We start from the raw sequence: 17,570 nt of genomic DNA, 5'->3' as shown, positions 1-17,570 counted from the left end.
GTGGGGTGACGTCACCCCGATATACATTCTAGGGTTAAATTTAGGCCTAATCAAACTTATGTACTCTGCATTGAAATGGTTGAGCAGTTATAATTAGAAAGTCTGGTATTTAAATATTATTACTAGAGGACGATAGAAAGGTTTGGGTGAACAATTTTTTCTAAGAGAGTAATGTGACAGAGTTTCGTACTCTGGTGAAAGACTGATGGAGCAACCACTTAAATTTTGTCAGTACAGTAATTTATAATAGGGCCCGAGGAAATAGTTTAGCAACCACTTAAATTTTGTCAGTAATTTATAATAGGACCCGAGGAAATAGTTTAGCAACCACTTAAATTTTGTCAGTGCAGTAATTTATAATAGGACCCGAGGAAATAGTTTAGCAACCACTTAAATTTTGTCAGTGCAGTAATTTATAATAGGATACGAGGAAATAGTTTAGCAACCACTTAAATTTTGTCAGTATAGTAATTTATAATAGGACCCGAGGAAATAGTTTCTCATTATCAGTCATTTCATTAAAGAAACGAAAACAAGACAATGATGGTAATTGTGAATTACAGGAGCGCCACTTCTTACCTTTTTCAAAATCGCTGAAATAAACTATAAAACGAAAGTATTAAAAAAAATCGTGTTAGAAGATTGAATTTGTGTATTTTTGGTCCAGGGAGCATCCGCTTTTTGGTGCAAAGATAATTCGTTTGGTGTGTTTCGTAATTGAAATAATTATGAAATGGCGTTCCTGTGCTTCACATTTAATCCAGTTTCCATCTCAGTCAGCCTGTGAAACATGTCCGTGCACGCCAGTCGCCAGTGCAGGTAGGCTCCATTGTTACCGTCTCCATTTCTCTCTCAAGTTGGAGGGAGTGTATTGTCTGTGAGCTTCCCCTTTCTGTGTGCGAGGGGAAACTCACCCTTCCTCTTCTAGAATTATCCTCAAAGCGTCATTCGCTCTGTAGCGTGGTTCGGGTATGGTGTGCTGCTGTTAGACCTTCTGTGACGAGAGTTTCTTTGTGTTGTGCTGCCTTCATTTCATTCTTCCGTAAGTTGAATTCATTTCTCTTACAATTAAGTACATCGCAAGTATGGAATAATTTTCGCGTTTCGTAATTTGTTTCCGCTGAAGTATTTTGAGCGCATTTGCTTGTTTTTTTCTCTCTGCTGCGTCTTTGTTGTGCACGTGGCGTAGAGTTTTTTATGTAATGTCTTCATTCTTGTGTAAGTTTCATTCGATTACTTTTGCATCTTTTCTGCCCAGCTTCCTTTCTATTAAACAAAAGTTGTTATATTTCGTTTTATATGTTTTCATTTGTTCGGTTTACTATTAATATCATACCGACGCTTGTTTTTATAATATCGATAGTCATCGCTAGGTACAAAAAGGACTATGGCCTATGGTAACATACGGAATAAGGGGAAATGATTTAATGTTGTTTGTGGTTTATAGTCAACAGGTTTCATCCTCATAAGTGAAACTAATAAGGCAACTAAGCCAAGAGAGAATGGGGTAAGATGGTCTCGCTGACTAGTAGTAATATAACATGCGTTTTTTTTTAAGCGAAACGTGAAACGCTGCAGCAAGAACGTTCTTTTATTACATTTGCTTTACCTTCGCTGTAGCAGCGTTGCAGCAATCGAGCAGTAAATCCAAACACCGCTTTACGAGTTTGCTGCACGATCCATCCGGAATACGTGCTTTGGTCTTTTGCAACGTTTGTTGTTAAAATAGTCGGGATTCGTCATTATCATGGAAGTCGAAAATATTTAACATGTTCGATTCTTTTAAGGTTATATTATAGTCCCTTCGCTCTAATTTCCGGCAGCCAATCGCGTTGCAGGTCGGCTACATTTAAACGTGTGCGTCTTGTGATTCGCTTATGAAGACGTTATTCATTTCTTAAGGCTTGATAAATTAAATTTTAGAACACGGACTGCACCTACCAAATTATGTCTTAAAATACTAAAAAGAGCAGATTTGTCTGCGTTTGTCGAATGCGCATCATTATATTTACGAAAAGGCACTTTACAGTGCCAATAATTTATTTTGTGTGCACAAGGTTGGAATTTTTAAGTAAGAGGGAAAGGGTGCAGTCCGTGTTCTGGAGTTTATCCAATACGTAATATAATCGCCCGCCATTTTGGCTCTTTCATTGGCGTTCGCAGAAAGCACACGAAGACGTTATTTGCCGCCCAATTATTTGCTGAATTACAGTGCGTTTGATTTATTATCATAGGAGCTACGACATGATAATGTTTAACGGTGTGGCAAATAGATTCCTCGTATGGTAGCTCGGCAACGAAAGAACAAAAATGGCGAACGATACTACCTACCTAGACTTTATTGAACCTTCACTTCCTAAGACGTAAGCAAAGAGGAGGAGTCACGCCGGGAATAACAGCGTCGCGACTATTGTAGCATAGTTGGTATAGCGCTGGCCTTCTATGCTCGAGGTTGCGGGCTCGATCCCGGCCCTGGTCGATGGCATTTAAGAGCAGCATATCTTCTGCTGTGAGCTTTTGGGAAAGAAACAAACCAAGCCCCTGTTCAACAAATACAAAACTAATACGTAGTGACAAACGGTTATATTGTTTCCTCATTTCTTTCTTGCCAAAGAGCTCACAGTGGAAGATATGCTGCTCTTACAGTAATGCTAAACATTTGCTCATTACTCACTAGATATTAATTTTAGGATCCATGTTTATAGGACTTTTATTTCTTGTTTTGATACATACTGCCTCCTTTCTAAATATTAGAATTTTCTTTCAGAACATTCTATATAATGTGCAATTCATACTATGTTACAGGTTATGTTGTTGCTGATGAGGACTGTTACAAGAACCTCACAGAGGATTCGGACAATGGTGCTAACTAGAGAAGTCTGAGACCACAGAATTATGAGCAGCAGCAACACAGTGGGCATAGTGGATGAGGTAAATGCATAAAAATTTCTGTTAGAATTATTATAATTGTTATATTGCTAGAACGAGTCATTCCTGACAGTACTTGCTTAGGACATGTGATAAACAGTTAGCATGATAACCTGTGTCAACTAATCAGTTTCCAACAATGTCTGCATCCCTCAGCAGCAAGGTTTAGTATAGTTTGCCGCATTGGAGCTGGAATGTTGCTAGCTGTGTTCCAATGGGAATGGTGAGAAAAAACTGGTTGTAAGTGTTGCCAATTTCACAATTTTGAACAGATACGAATATCCATAGTTATATATAATAAAAGTGTTCATATAACTGTATTACATTACTTTTATTATATATAACTATCTTACTCATGAACACTGTTGCATCTGACCTAACTTATGTAATTTAATCATGGTTACTAGTGAAGAAAACTTGGTCAGTCAGTACCACGACATGCGTCTCCAAATTGAACTGCTAAAAAAAAAATTTGGTTTAACAAAACATGCCTAAAGGAAGATTTAAAACCCAAATACATCAACATTAAACCTTAACATACATTCCCGAAGTGCTGAATACATAGACAAATTTTGCACAAGAACTTGGTTAGTAAATGAAATCAAATCAATTTTTATACGGAAAGATGAAATCAACCTGAAATTATATAAGTGTCACCTTAATATACTCCATGCTATACATCCCATAAAATGGGAACTCATTCAAAAAGAAATTTTTCTACGCATTAGTAACAAAGTCAGATTTCAATTTCTCAAGCTACGTAAGAAACTTCAAAATCTACGTGCTTCACAAAAACTGAAGAAACAAGAATCCAACTTCAAACCCTTGGCTCAGCATTCTTTTCAAGACCGAATAGTTAATTTGTCACATGTCACTTTTGATAACAAAGAAACAGACTTTTTAAAGAATGGACAAAAATACAATTTAGATGAAAATCATACTAACTCAATTCAACAACTTGTTCTTAATTCGGAAATAGCCTTGCAGAATATTTATGATCCCTAAAGAAACATATTACCCCATAAAATTGCAGCTAGAATTAACAAAATACAGTTCAATATCAAACAAAATAGAACTCTTAATCAAGCAAAAAATTAAAAAGTGTTCATGTAACTGTATTATATTATGGTTTCTAACCGATTTTATTAATTTTATTCAATCATTAAAAAATGTTCATATAACTGTATTATATTACTTTTATTATATATAACTATCTTACTCATGAACACTGTTGCACCTGACCTAACTTATGTAATTTAATCATGAATACCCATGTTTTTACAGGATCTACTAGTTTAATAACATAATGTTATGTTTGAACCATAAAATCATGTTTTTGTATAGCCGATTTATAATTTCAGTCGGGATATTAAATCAAAAACCATATTGCATATTGTTAAACATTTCATTTAAACTATTACACTTTAGGGATAAACTCCAGAACACGGTCTGCTACCTTCCCCTCTACCCCCACTGCACCTACCTTGCAACTTGCTACTTTCTTTGCAGACTCCTCCCTCTCTCGTGTTCTCACGCTGCATCTCGCTCCATTCGAGACATGTGCCACCTTGAAACATCATGGCGGCCACTGACTATCTCCATGAACATCGAGGAAAAGCACATGATGTAAAAAGTGGGGTATCGGGGCTGCAAGCCCTGACGAGGGGTGCTGGGCACTGAAAAGTGCCTTTTCGAAAACATGATGCATATTTGACAAATGCTGACTCTGCTCTTTTCTGATTATTTGTAGGCACTGAAAAGTACCTTTAGGTTTGACAACGATTCTTGTTTGCAGGGGAATTATTAGCAAGTCTCCTCGTTTGGTCCTGCCTGCTCAGGGGATGAATTAACCTCGTCGCAAGTTGCTGCTGGGTACACCGTAACAATGTCGCTGAGACATGAATGGAAACACTCTTCAGTCGTCTTATTGTGGAACCTCCACTTTCTATACACGTACTCGGCTAGGTATGAACCCATCATCTTTTTATTCCTCTTGCTGCTAGGCATACTTCCCTTCATACGTCTCCACATCGAACTTTCTATGCACGTACTCGGCTAGGTACGAACCCATCATCTTTTTATTCCTATTGCTGCTAGGCATACTTCCCTTCACACGTCTCCACATCGAACTTTCTATACACGTACTCGGCTAGGTACGAACCCATCATCTTTTTATTCCTATTGCTGCTAGGCATACTTCCCTTCACACGTCTCCACATCGAACTTTCTATACACGTACTCGGCGAGGTACGAACCCATCATCTTTTTATTCCTATTGCTGCTAGGCATACTTCCCTTCACACGTCTCCACATCGACTCTACAGTATTCGTGTGGGCACCTGTTGCTGGATTTCTGAAATTTTTCGAATGGTTTACAGTCATGTGAATGTAACCTTCGTCACTCAAAGATTCGTATTCCTTCCAACAATCGGAATGAATTGTTGTTCCTGGAAGGACATTTTCCTTCAACACTCCCGACAGAGTGTCTCAAGTCCTGTCCTCCACTGTGGCAAGAAAGCATTCTTTGGTTTCACGGTCTATGCACCCAAACACCCACTGGCCCTTGATGCGCTTACCTCAGTTGTACTTTCTTTTCCCGAACTTGGATTCGTTGATCTCGACGGTGTGTCCAGGCCCTCCTATCTGATTTTGTGGCCGCCTGGAAAGTACTTCCGCACATACCTCTCTGCAGAAGTTGTACCAGTCCGTGACGGTGGTACTACTTATGCCTACATCAATTACCGATTTCACTTGCTTCTGCGATAACTCAGCTACTCAGACATGAGATCAAAAACACGGGACATGGACATCTTAGAAAAGGCAAACCAAGAGCCCTTCCTAATCGTCCAGTTTACATGTGTTTTGTGTAATTTTCTGTAACACCTCCTCGTGGCCCCATCACCAATATCTGTGCGCGAGGTTAATTTCATGTCGCCACCACATTTAGGGCAAGTGTACGTACCTGCTAATAACCCTTTCTGCTGCAAAAACCGGATCAACTTACTGATATCGCTGCTGAAGTTGTGCACGGCGAAAATATCGACGAACGATTCCATGTTGCTGGTAGAGGAACACAGTCGTACATCCAACCCTTTCGCACGTTGGCACAAAACTGTCGGCGCGCCAAGATGTCCAGCGTCACCTGTTAATTTCGCCACCCCTTCTTTCTCTGATTAGCCTGTCGTGGCTTAGGTACCATTAACTCGACGCTCCTTTACTCCCCCACCCGCCCGCCAACTAGTCGCATGAATTTACATTAATTTATGCACTTAAAATACAACATAAAATCGCTTTATGATAACATATATATCCCTCAACATTATTACAAGGGGAGAAATATTACTTTCACGATAATTTTTATCAAATACCATCATGTCTACACAGTAATTTATTCTTCATCATTGACACTTGCATCCCACATGTTGCAATTTTTTCTCCTTGGTCCATATATATACACGAGTTCCGAATTTTTTCAACCAAGAACACGTGTTCTCCAGAGAGACTGTTGAGGATTCCGGCTGCTGAGGACTGCTGAGGATTCAAGATTCAACAAAGAAGATGAACAACATGAAGAATAACATGTACAACAAGGACATAGAAGAACTGAATACCACCACATGAAGAGAGAGAGAAGAGAGGAGGGAAAGGAATAGGGAATTTATTCTCAAGCAGGTAATTTTTTTTCCCTCGCATCTTACGTTGCCGCCCCCCCCCCCCAACCCATATTACCCATACTTCCCACCGTCCCCTAGTGACTTGCGGTGGGGATGGCAGGTGGAGTCCGTGTTCTAACATTTTCCCCATTTTAGTATGTCATACTACTTTTGATCATTGAAACGGTATGGAATGGTGTGTTTCAACAATCATGGCTGCTTATCCTACAATTCTTACCACCTACCTAGCATTTGTTTCTTTGTTTGCCAACATTGTACTTTCAATAATTGTATCTTTTAAAATGATTCATGTTTAATTTATCATTCTTAATTAAAACTTTTCCATCTTTTATCTTTATACTATTTAGATTATGTTATAGCTTCTGCTATATATATATATATATATATATATATATATATATATATTAATTGAAGCAGAATGTAACTGTTTTAATAAAAACGAAACCGAGTCAACAAAGCCTTCTTGGCAAGTAATCGTCCATAGAGTTCAATGAAGACTGTATAGTTGACATAACTGTTAACAAGAGAATAGTTCATCATAACACACTGCTGCCATCTAGTGGAATATTTGTAATAATGAGGTGGTACAGTAATACATTTTCAAGAATTTAGTATTTTAGTAAGTCAATTATTATATTACGGGTAGAGTATTTTATTTCTCTAATCGTGTAATAGTCAAATCCCACTCGAGTTTTGTTTTTCTCTGGATAAATCAAAACCTCTAGTGAGATTACTGTAGATAAATCATTTCGCACTCCTTTTCTATTGGCAACAAATCCTCTTATAAGTTCAATAATTTCTCGAACTTGTACATTGAGTTGCAGGTTTTGTTTTGTATTTTCTATGGAAGGTCCGAATGTGCGGAAATATTGTTAATTATATTCTACATTTTTCTCTTGGACCTTTACAAAAGAAGGGCATTCGAATTTAAAAGAGAACTGACAAATTAAACCAAACCCTTTAACTCTATTAAATATGGAGTATAATTACATTTAACAGAAGAAATACTGAAATCAGAAGTAAACACTGAAATAATGAAACGATTATCTTTAGAGACAATTAGTATTAGGTACCCTCCACAAAACTGGCTTCATTTATACACCGACGGATCCTTGATCTCCAGGGAACAAGGTGCCGGTGCAGGTGTTACATGCTGTCTCTTCTCACTTTATAGATCTCTTGGATATGGGACAACAAGTTTTGATGGAGAAATCATTGCAATAAGTGAAAGTCTTAGGAATCTTCTATGCCACATCAATAAATTTAAGAATTCAGTTATATTGTCAGCCTCAGAGCAGCTATTCTATCAATAGTCTCTAGACACACACCTTCATCTCAAATACCAGAAGTAACTAAAATGGTCTCTCAACTAATAACACTCAATAAAAGAATTTTATTCCGATGGATAGAATGCCATTGTGGAATCCTGGGAAACGAGAATGTGGATGCTTTAGCAAAGAAGGGCAGCACTGCTACTTACAGACCTGTTACTAAATCTACCTATTACTCTGTGAAAAGATTTATTAAATCTACATACTTAGACTTGAACAAACAAAATTTGATAACACAATCCCAAGGGAAAAAATGGAACTCTCTGCATCATAAGGCACAGTTAATTCCCGATTTACCACTCAAGTCATCTGTAGCTGCATTTAGATTGGCAATAGGCCACGACTGTTTGGCAAAACACCTGCATAGAATTGTAATATATCAGTCCCCTAACTGCCCATTGTGTAACTCAAACCAAGAAATGGATTCGGAACACCTCAAAATCTGTGCTTCAGTGGCTGACCATGACAATATCTTCGAAAAATATTGGGCTCATTCGGTTCTCAAATTTTGTTAATATTACCACAGTCTACTATATACAGTCGCGAAGCTCAATATGTAGTAAAAATGCAAACATGGGTAGTTGCCCACCACTAGGATCGCTACTATCACCTCAGCATTGCAGATCTCTCTCCTAGCAGACGACAAAATATGTTACACTTTCGTATTGCCTAAGCAATAATAATCCCACCAGAATTGAAAATAAAATGTAATCAATAAATTTCATTAAAACAAACTTAATTTTTCTACGTCTTTAGTAAAATAACACATAAAAATAATAACAAAATTAATAGCTACAATTAAAAATATATCCTCTGAAAAAAAAAGTAGACCTAACATTTATTTCTCTGGAAATAGCAGCCTAAGTGACAGAACTTTAACCGGTATCTAATGTCCTTTCGGTTAGACTGGACCATTTCATTGTGAAATTTAAGGATATAATGTATTCTAACAGTCACAAAGAACTTCAAAATTAAGAGTTTTGTTTTTGCACAGCATTCTTGTGGAAACCCAGGAACCTTTCTGAATCTTTCGGAAATCGGAAAAAGGATAACTCTGGCCTCTGTCTCTTACTGTTGCTACAATTTATAGCACTACAGACGTCTCCTCCTTGTCTCATATTATTATTCCAATTATTATATTTTAGCCATTAACATTTTCATTACAACCAATAACGAACATTTCACAAGCATCAATGTGAAATACGCAATGAGCTAGCTCTCGATAGAAATACGACACAGTCGAAAGTCTATTGTTTCTAGTTGCTAACTGCTTGGAGCGCTTTATCACGAGATTTAAAAAAAAAACACCTCAAGCTTCGCGACTGTATATAGTAGACTGTGATATTACTGTATCTTCCTTTTTATATTAATTGTATTATTTTATTTCTATTTGTGTTGTGATTATATTCTGTATATTTAAATTTAAATAATAATTTAAAAAGTACATAAATACTCATTGATTAAAGTTCACGTTAACACTTTGTTAAAAACAAAATTACGTTAAAAAGTGTTAGACGGCCCGTTTCGACGTGATGTTACGTCTTCATCAGTGTTTCCTGAACTACTGATGATTTTGAATTCTGCGATGTGCATTTGTCGGTTGTAGAGGTGGGGGTATGTTGCTCTTATCACATCAAATTATGCAGACCACGTTATCAACAATAATGACTACAACAATATAGAAACATATGGAAATTTTACACATCACACCAAAAAGTTCACAGTTAAACATCTTAGAACAATACGAAATATATAAACGTACAATAACATACCCACAACATATACTTGATACACAATTACAGTTCAATACCGACACATTATTCAACGTCATGATACGTCATAACACACAAACAACCAGCCCCCACCATAAGAGCAACATACCCCCACCCCTACAATAGACAAATGCACATCGCAGAATTCAAGATCATCAGTAGTTCAGGAGACACTGATGAAGACGTAACATCATGTCGAAATGGGCCGTCTGTCCAAGGTATATGCCTTTTTTTTTAATTTTAACACTTTTTAACACGTGACTAAGTAATTTTATGTTTTTAACATAAATACTGTAGTAAACCAGTGATTTTTTTATAACAGCTGAGATTAACAGAAGGTAGATGGAGATTTTATTTGTATCTGGTGTTGAATGTTCTGATCAGTACTAAAATTGTCTTGATTTTAACATAATTGTTTGTTTTGTTTCATTGCTGTATATCTGAAACTTCATTTTTTGTATTTTTCTAAAGTCTAGTGCATCAAGACGACTGTACATCGTCTACCCTCAGTGCTGTGTGTCCTGCATTTCCTGCTCCAGATCATCGTACAACTATACCGTCATCCACTAACAACATTGGAACTATAGCTGTGGAGTTCTGCCTGTCCGTAGTCTCCAAGATGTTTAAGGGGTTGTGAAGGTACACGTGCAACACAAGGTAGAAATGGAATATTTTTTGTATTTTGTGAGTGGCATTTTATTATGATTGAAATCAAATGTATATAAATTTGTTTGTTCAGTATCAAGTAAGTGAAAATTGAATTGTCAATTGTGCACATAAAACACAACAAAATTTATACCAAAGCAGATTTGTTGGTCTAACGTATACAGATTCAACTTTTCTGTCAAATATACCCACATAACTTCAATTGTAAATGAGGTAATTCTGTACAAGAGGGCTACCAAAGGGGAAATGTTTGAAATGAAGGCACTGCTATTTGTATAACTTTATTTTAAGGCCGAAAAGTATTCTTTGCTAATCTTTTTTTTTTTTTTTTTTTTTATGAAGCACTCTGTAATGGATAGATAAGACTTGGCCAAATGTATTGTGAAGTACTGTGAGATGAACTCATATGTTGGCAATGCCGCAGCATATAATTCCAGGGAATGCATTTGAAGTCATTTTCTAAAATGACGTTCTCAGGAGGGTGTGTGAGTATTTAGTTAAGAAGATTGAAGAGGAAGTAGTGGCGTTTTCGTCCCAAATTGACGTCGTCACTCAATTTTTCCTCTGTTGTCTGTCAGCTAGAAACCGTCTTTGGTAGCACTCTTGTACAGAAATATCGTAAATGAAAATTGGAAAGGTATTACTAAGTCATTGAGGTAACTGATGCAGGATCTCTTATTGAGCAGTTCTAGTAAAGAGTTCATGGGTTTGAAAGAGTAGGCTAAAGTAAATTCTAAACCATTTACTGTAGATGTTTTACAAATCATTTTATGAGCATGCAAAAGATGTCGAACAACTACAGTTCTAAATGTTAGCAAAGTGTGAATTATGTAATACAGTAGAAGCCAGATATGATGTGAATATTGGGGGACATACTTCACCCCCGCATTATAGCTTAGCTGCAGTATATTGGAAGTTGACCTGTAGAGTGAAAAAACTGTGGGTAGGATAATGGTAGAAAAACGACTACCACTATACGTAAATTAATGTATTCTCTATATTGTGAACGTATCTGGTTTTACACTTTACAAAACTATTCAGAATCAAAACATTTGGTCATTTGGACTTTAAATAATATGGTGCTATAAATGCCACTGGTCATCCACTCCAGATGGAGTTAGTGATAAATTATTGTAATACAAAATCGATCGGTAGGCAGACTAATTTACTGAATCTCTACAATTAATAATTTCACTGATAGTGATGTTTTTTTTTTTCTTGGGAAACATATTCATCACTTCGTTATATCTGAATCTGCAGTATATCAGACCACTCTATATCAGGCTTCTACTGTAGTTTTTAGAATATCACTGATATGCAACTGAAATGGTGAATTTTAACTTACACATGTGAATCTCTTGTTTATTGAGGATGGCTCCGATATTTGTTAAATTGAGAAATGTGTAATGTTGCCAGCTTATACTGTACCACAATGCTATGTAATAGATCAGTAGAGAATTGGGTTGGGTTCTAGAAGCTCTTGAATATATTTTCTGTGACTACAGTCTTTTGATGCAGTTATCTTTGTCAGAATTGCATTAGGGAAAAATCATTATTTGTCGCATATTTATGGCTTTGTAAACAAATTTTTACTAGACCCAGCAGTCTGTCAGTGTCCATTTAGTAGCACTACGGCAGTTGCTCCATAGAAGTTAATGATAAGAATATACAGTGGAACCTCAATGCATCATTTTCATTATCGTCGTTTTCCTGTGTTTTTCGTCTGCTTTTTTGGTCCCGGAAATTGTCCCATATAAATAACGCTAATTTTTTCCCTGTTCCACCTTTTTATCGCAATGATTGTTGAGAAATCACAGTTCCTACACAATATTTTCCAGTATGGATAGTTGTTCTTTTATTTTGAAGACAGACATTAGATTCTGAAAAGAAATGTAATTTTATAGTAACATTAATTAATCTTGTTTTTTCACACAAGAGCGATGTGGAGGTGTATATACGTTTGATATTATTATACATTATATTATGCAGTTATCGCGTGTCCTCAGACCTTGCGGTAAAGACGTGAAGTTTGCCGGAAATACTAAATCTTCGGTTGTAGAGAAAACCAAATGAAAGTTTATTTACAATAGAACTAAATTTAAGTACAAGTGCAGATTTAAGTGATTGACCAATCTGGGGTGACGGACAGACAGAGATGTCTATACAAGTGAACTGTTAAAACTAAGAGGATTACAATCACACTTATGCCCTTATAAGAAGATGGATATAAATCGATATGAGCCCTCATTCATGGGTTCAAACTGATGCTTCTATCTGATTGGATAATTAATAATGTCTCCCCATCTCACTAAGCCCCTTACTCACTGACACTTGCTTCCCTAAAGATACTATCTACCTATCTGGTCTACAGGGGTCGAAAGAGGACTTGAGCCTCATCTTTATAAATCTGTCAACAAGGGAGGGTTAGTTTCCTTCAATACCCTGAAATTGGTTTTGTTGGTATACGGAACAAGCTGTTAGCGAGATTCGTACCTTCCCATAAAGTGACATAAATATCAGACTAACTTTCCGAGCTATAATGACAAATTCTTGTATTCTCATCTGCAAGTTAGAGAACACCTGCACACCTAATTTGGAAGTCAAATGATATGTCGGACTACTCTACACCATTTCCCTTAAGATCAAGCATGTTGCCTAAATAAGCTGCTTGTTTGACCAGACTCATTACTAATTTCGCGCGCTTGATCAGTCCTACATTGTTCGTTACAATTGTTAACATTACAATTCCTAATTAAGCCATAGCTACTATCTTGTCCTGAAATAAAAACAACACATTAAACAAGAAAACACTTATCATTACAACACTTCCAATTAATAGTTACACAAGAAATTTCTCTAGTCATCTGTCATAAAACTATCTTAAGCTGAATACCTTTTCAAATAATGTTTTCCTATTCCATTTCATCACTTACAAAACAACATTAATCCAATATACTCAGATAAACACACAAAAGAAATGGAAGGTATGTGTAAATACACTATAACTGAAAACTACATACAAATTAAGACAAAGCCAGGGGCGTATTTTGCGGGCGGTAGCCCAAGGAAATTACAAAAGAAAAAGTTTATAATATAACATAATGTAATAATTTTGTATTATTAGTTTTACCATAGTAATTACAATTAAAGTAATTGTTAGATTTATATGCGCTCTCTGCTCTCGAAAAGAAACAAGTTGTCAAGGCGGCATCGCTGGAGAAACCGCTTGCTACGTGAGGTAGCCTGTGACCGTTCTGCGCACGCTGTCCTGTGGCACAACTGCCCATCCCCCGCTCCCTTCTGTTCAGTGTAGGCCGGGCGAGTTGCCGCTCTCGTGATCGGTTTCTTCGCAGGCGCGAAGCAACAATACGCTTAGTACGCTAGCTCATGAATGTGATTGTGTTCTTGCAGTGCATTATTTTAAATCTGTGATTTGTTCGAGTGTCTAAGAGTTATATTAATTGTGAATTATTAAGTTTTTAATTTCCCAATTAAGTGATATTGTGAAAAATATGGCAGAACAAGTTTCTGGAGAGGTTTGTGTTGAAAATGACTGTGTAATAGAAGGTTTATTAAAAGTGCCTTTTAACAGTCGTACATAACAACGAGAAAGTTGAAATTGTGAAAATGGAAAGACCAACTCCTGAGTTAAATTTGTCCATGGACGTAAAAGAAAAACAGCGAGAGTACACACGCCATTTCACTTCAACATCGTATGGTAAGTGGAATTGGTTGTGTGGGACTTCTAAACTGTCTAAACTATTTTGCTGGCCATGTTTGTTATTTAGCCGCGAAACTAAAGTGTGGTCAAAAGAGGGGTTTTCTAATATGAACTCCCTTCGAACGGCAGTCCTAGAATACGACAAATCAAAAGCTCATATTTGTAGTAGCATGAACTTTGCAAACTTTGGGAAGACAAGAATTGATTTACAGCTAGATAAGCAAAAAGCTCTACACATCAACCAACACAATGCTCTTGTGAAAAAAAAATCGGGAGATTTTACTGCATCTTATTAACGCAGTCTGCTTTCTAGGAAAACAGGAATTGGCTTTTCGGGGTCATAATGAGAGTGTGGAATCAGACAATATAGGAAATTATATTGAATATTTAAGTTCCTTAAGTGAATTTGACCATTTACTGGCCAATCATCTTGGGAGTTCAACAGTATTTCTTGGTACTTCTCTCGCAATTCAGAATGACTTAATATTTGCTATAAGTGGGGTTATGATAAAGAACATAAAACCTTTTGTGGCCATTGTTGTTGATGAAACAAGTTACTGCTCTAATCAGAGTCAATTTCCACTGTTTTAAGATTCGTCGACAGTACTGCCAATGTTCAAGAACGGTTTATAGGATTCATAAATGTCAGTTCGGACAAAACTGCTGCTGCTTTGTTTCAGCATGTGGAAGGTGTTATAGCAGAATACAATGTCGGCAATAAGTTAATTGCACAGACATACGATGGTGCTTCAGTTATGGCAGGAAATATTAATGGCTTAAAAACAAAAGTTCAAGAAAAGTATCCTCAAGCACTATTTGTCCATTGTTACAGCCATGTTCTCAATTTAGTTTTGCAACAAACTACTTCATCCATTCCAGAATGCTGCATTTTTTTCAAAACACTGTCGGGTTTAGCTGCATTTTCTCATCATCTCCTACAGAATAATATCTGTAATATTGACAATTAATATTTGAGGAGAAAAATTCGCTCCGGTGCCGCGGATCGAACCCAGGTCCTTTGTTCTATGTATCAAGCGCTCTGACCACTGAGCTACGCCAAATTCAATCCACAGCATAATAATAATATATTCTAATCTTACGACCACATTTTGGACAAGTGTACTGAAAAGTACCTTCTGGTAAGACACCGATTCTTGCTAGCAGGGGCATTATTAACAAGTCACCAATATCTTTACATGAGGATAACTTCATCTCACCACCACATTTCGGACAAGTGTATGTACTTGCTAGTAATCCCTTCTGCTGCTGAAATGGTATTAACTTAACCACTATCACTGATGAAGTTATGCACGGTGAAAATGTCGGCAAACGATTCCGTATCACTGTTCAAGCAATACAGTCGTACATCCACAGCTTACACACATCGGCATAAAAGTATCTACACGCCAAGCTGTTAATTTCACACACTGTGCGAGTGTCAACGCTTCTATGCCCGCCCGCCAAAATCGAGTCACATGAATTTACATTCATTTATGCACTTGAAATACAACATAAAATATTACTTTCACAACATTTATCTTAAACACCATCATGTCTACATAGTAATTTATTACTCATGATTGAACATTTGCATCTTGCGTATGTTACATTTTCTCTCATTTGCAACATATATACGACTTCCGAAATTTTTGAACCAAGAACACGTGTTCTCCAGAGAGACTGCTCAGGAGTCAACAAAGAAGATAACATGAAGAAATATAACATATATAACAAGGACATAGAAGCACAGAAAACCACGGATTAAAGAGAAGCAGATAAAGAAGAGGGAGAGAAAGGGTTAGGGAGGGGAAGAGAGCGGGAAATTACCCTCAAGCAGGTAATTTTTTTCCCTCAAATCTTACCTTTCCTTGTTTTTCCCCCCACCCAATATTACCCACAATTCCCACTGTCCCATAGTGCCTTGGAGTGGGGATAACAGGTGAAATTCGTGTTCTGAAATTTTCCTTGGTTGGCAGTTTTATCAGATGAATTGTTAGAATACCTCTCAAAGCAATCTACTATGTCTTCATTACTATTGTAGCACAAGTTTGCTTCTAAAGACATTTCATTCCACATAAGGCAACATACTTTGTCAGTGTCAGTCATCTTACTACAGGCATTCCTTAGTATGTCGAATAATTTGTCACTAAAACCAACATCAGTGGTATACTTTCACAATACTCTAAGCAATGTAGCCTTAGAAGGGAAATTTAATAACTTCCTAATCATTCTATAGGCACTTGGGCTCTGTAAATAAATATTAAGAGCCTTTGCTTTTATTTCCGGTGACCACCGAACTCTCTGCACATACCTTGCATTTGAGAAGACACAATTTTTTACCAATTCATATAATGGCCTGGGACCTTTCTTTCTTAAAGTTGCAAGGGTAATGTCAATCTTCAGATCTCTCTGTGTGGTCTTGAGAACTCTTCCTCTCAGACGATGCAGTTGTACTCGAAGACTGCGAATTTTCCTCCTCTTCGGTGTTACTATCGGTGTGGCCGTGGGTTGCATTCTTGGGGGCTCCCCAGTCTCTTGACACTGCCTCTCCTCTCTTGGAGGGTCACCAGTCTCTCTGGAGGGTTCCCCCGTTTGTTCCCATTCCATGTCTGTACAAAATAAAACATCCAAAAAGGTTACAATTATGAACTAACACAAAGAGTAAATTCATTCACAATCTGCAATTACGACAGAATTTATAGGTGTAGTTATGAAGCACTGAAATTGCATAATATAAACGGCTTGCAGTTACTTAAGTTATCTTGGCCATTGGAGATAGCTTCAACTTTGCAAGGTATGGCTCCTTTATTCAGGCGTGTGCAGAGAGAATTGTGAAGTATTTCTCCTCAAAATGGTCCGCACACACCTGAAAGCTGTTGTGCAGTTTGGTGGGCTCTTTAACCATGAGGTCGTATCTGCCAAACGCTTCTAGCCATGCCTTGCACCTGAAAAAAATTCGTATTTGGAGACAACATTTGTAAAAATACTATATAGGCGAAACAAAAAATAAAATAAAATGTAGGTGGATAAAATATGTCATAAAATGGTTTAAGTATAAGCTACATCATCATAGCTCACTGCAGCTGTTCCCTTTCACTTTATAGGCTATTAGAGTGATTTTATAAAGTGGCACGGTAATTTCATACACATATACAGTATAGCCTATATAACATTTAATTATATCATAAATAGACTTGTATTATTATTATTATTATTATTATAAATATTACCATTATTTTTATAATAAATGTTAAAAATATGTAAAGGTCTCTAATAATAATACCACGTGGGGAATATTCAAGGAAAGGGTCTATTACTGGTTTTTTTTTTTTTTAATATTGAAATCCGGTACCATGCTACACATGACACGACATGGTTTGCTGCAATTTTTATTGATTGGTTATATTCAGTGTTTGAAATATTTTTTTTCTCCCGTTTGTGGTGCGCAAAGCAGCGAAGTTTCTCCTGCATTGTATAA

General features: G+C 36.8%; 1 long non-coding RNA gene across 1 annotated transcript in view; it reads left to right on the top strand.

The window, feature by feature from the left end:
• The first annotated feature begins 957 nt into the window (after positions 1 to 957).
• Positions 958 to 17,570, top strand: part of LOC138691760 (uncharacterized) — a 58,723-nt gene continuing 42,110 nt past the window's right edge. Inside the window, exons 1-3 of the long non-coding RNA XR_011329956.1 lie at positions 958 to 1,042; positions 2,806 to 2,931; positions 10,177 to 10,362. This is a non-coding gene — a long non-coding RNA (uncharacterized lncRNA). The remainder of the gene's footprint in view (positions 1,043 to 2,805; positions 2,932 to 10,176; positions 10,363 to 17,570) is intronic.

This window comes from Periplaneta americana, chromosome 2 (assembly GCF_040183065.1).
Source record: "Periplaneta americana isolate PAMFEO1 chromosome 2, P.americana_PAMFEO1_priV1, whole genome shotgun sequence".
NCBI classification, from domain to species: domain Eukaryota; kingdom Metazoa; phylum Arthropoda; class Insecta; order Blattodea; family Blattidae; genus Periplaneta; species Periplaneta americana.
Note: the sequence above shows the minus strand (reverse complement) of the source record. Positions and strands in the feature narration are given on the sequence as shown.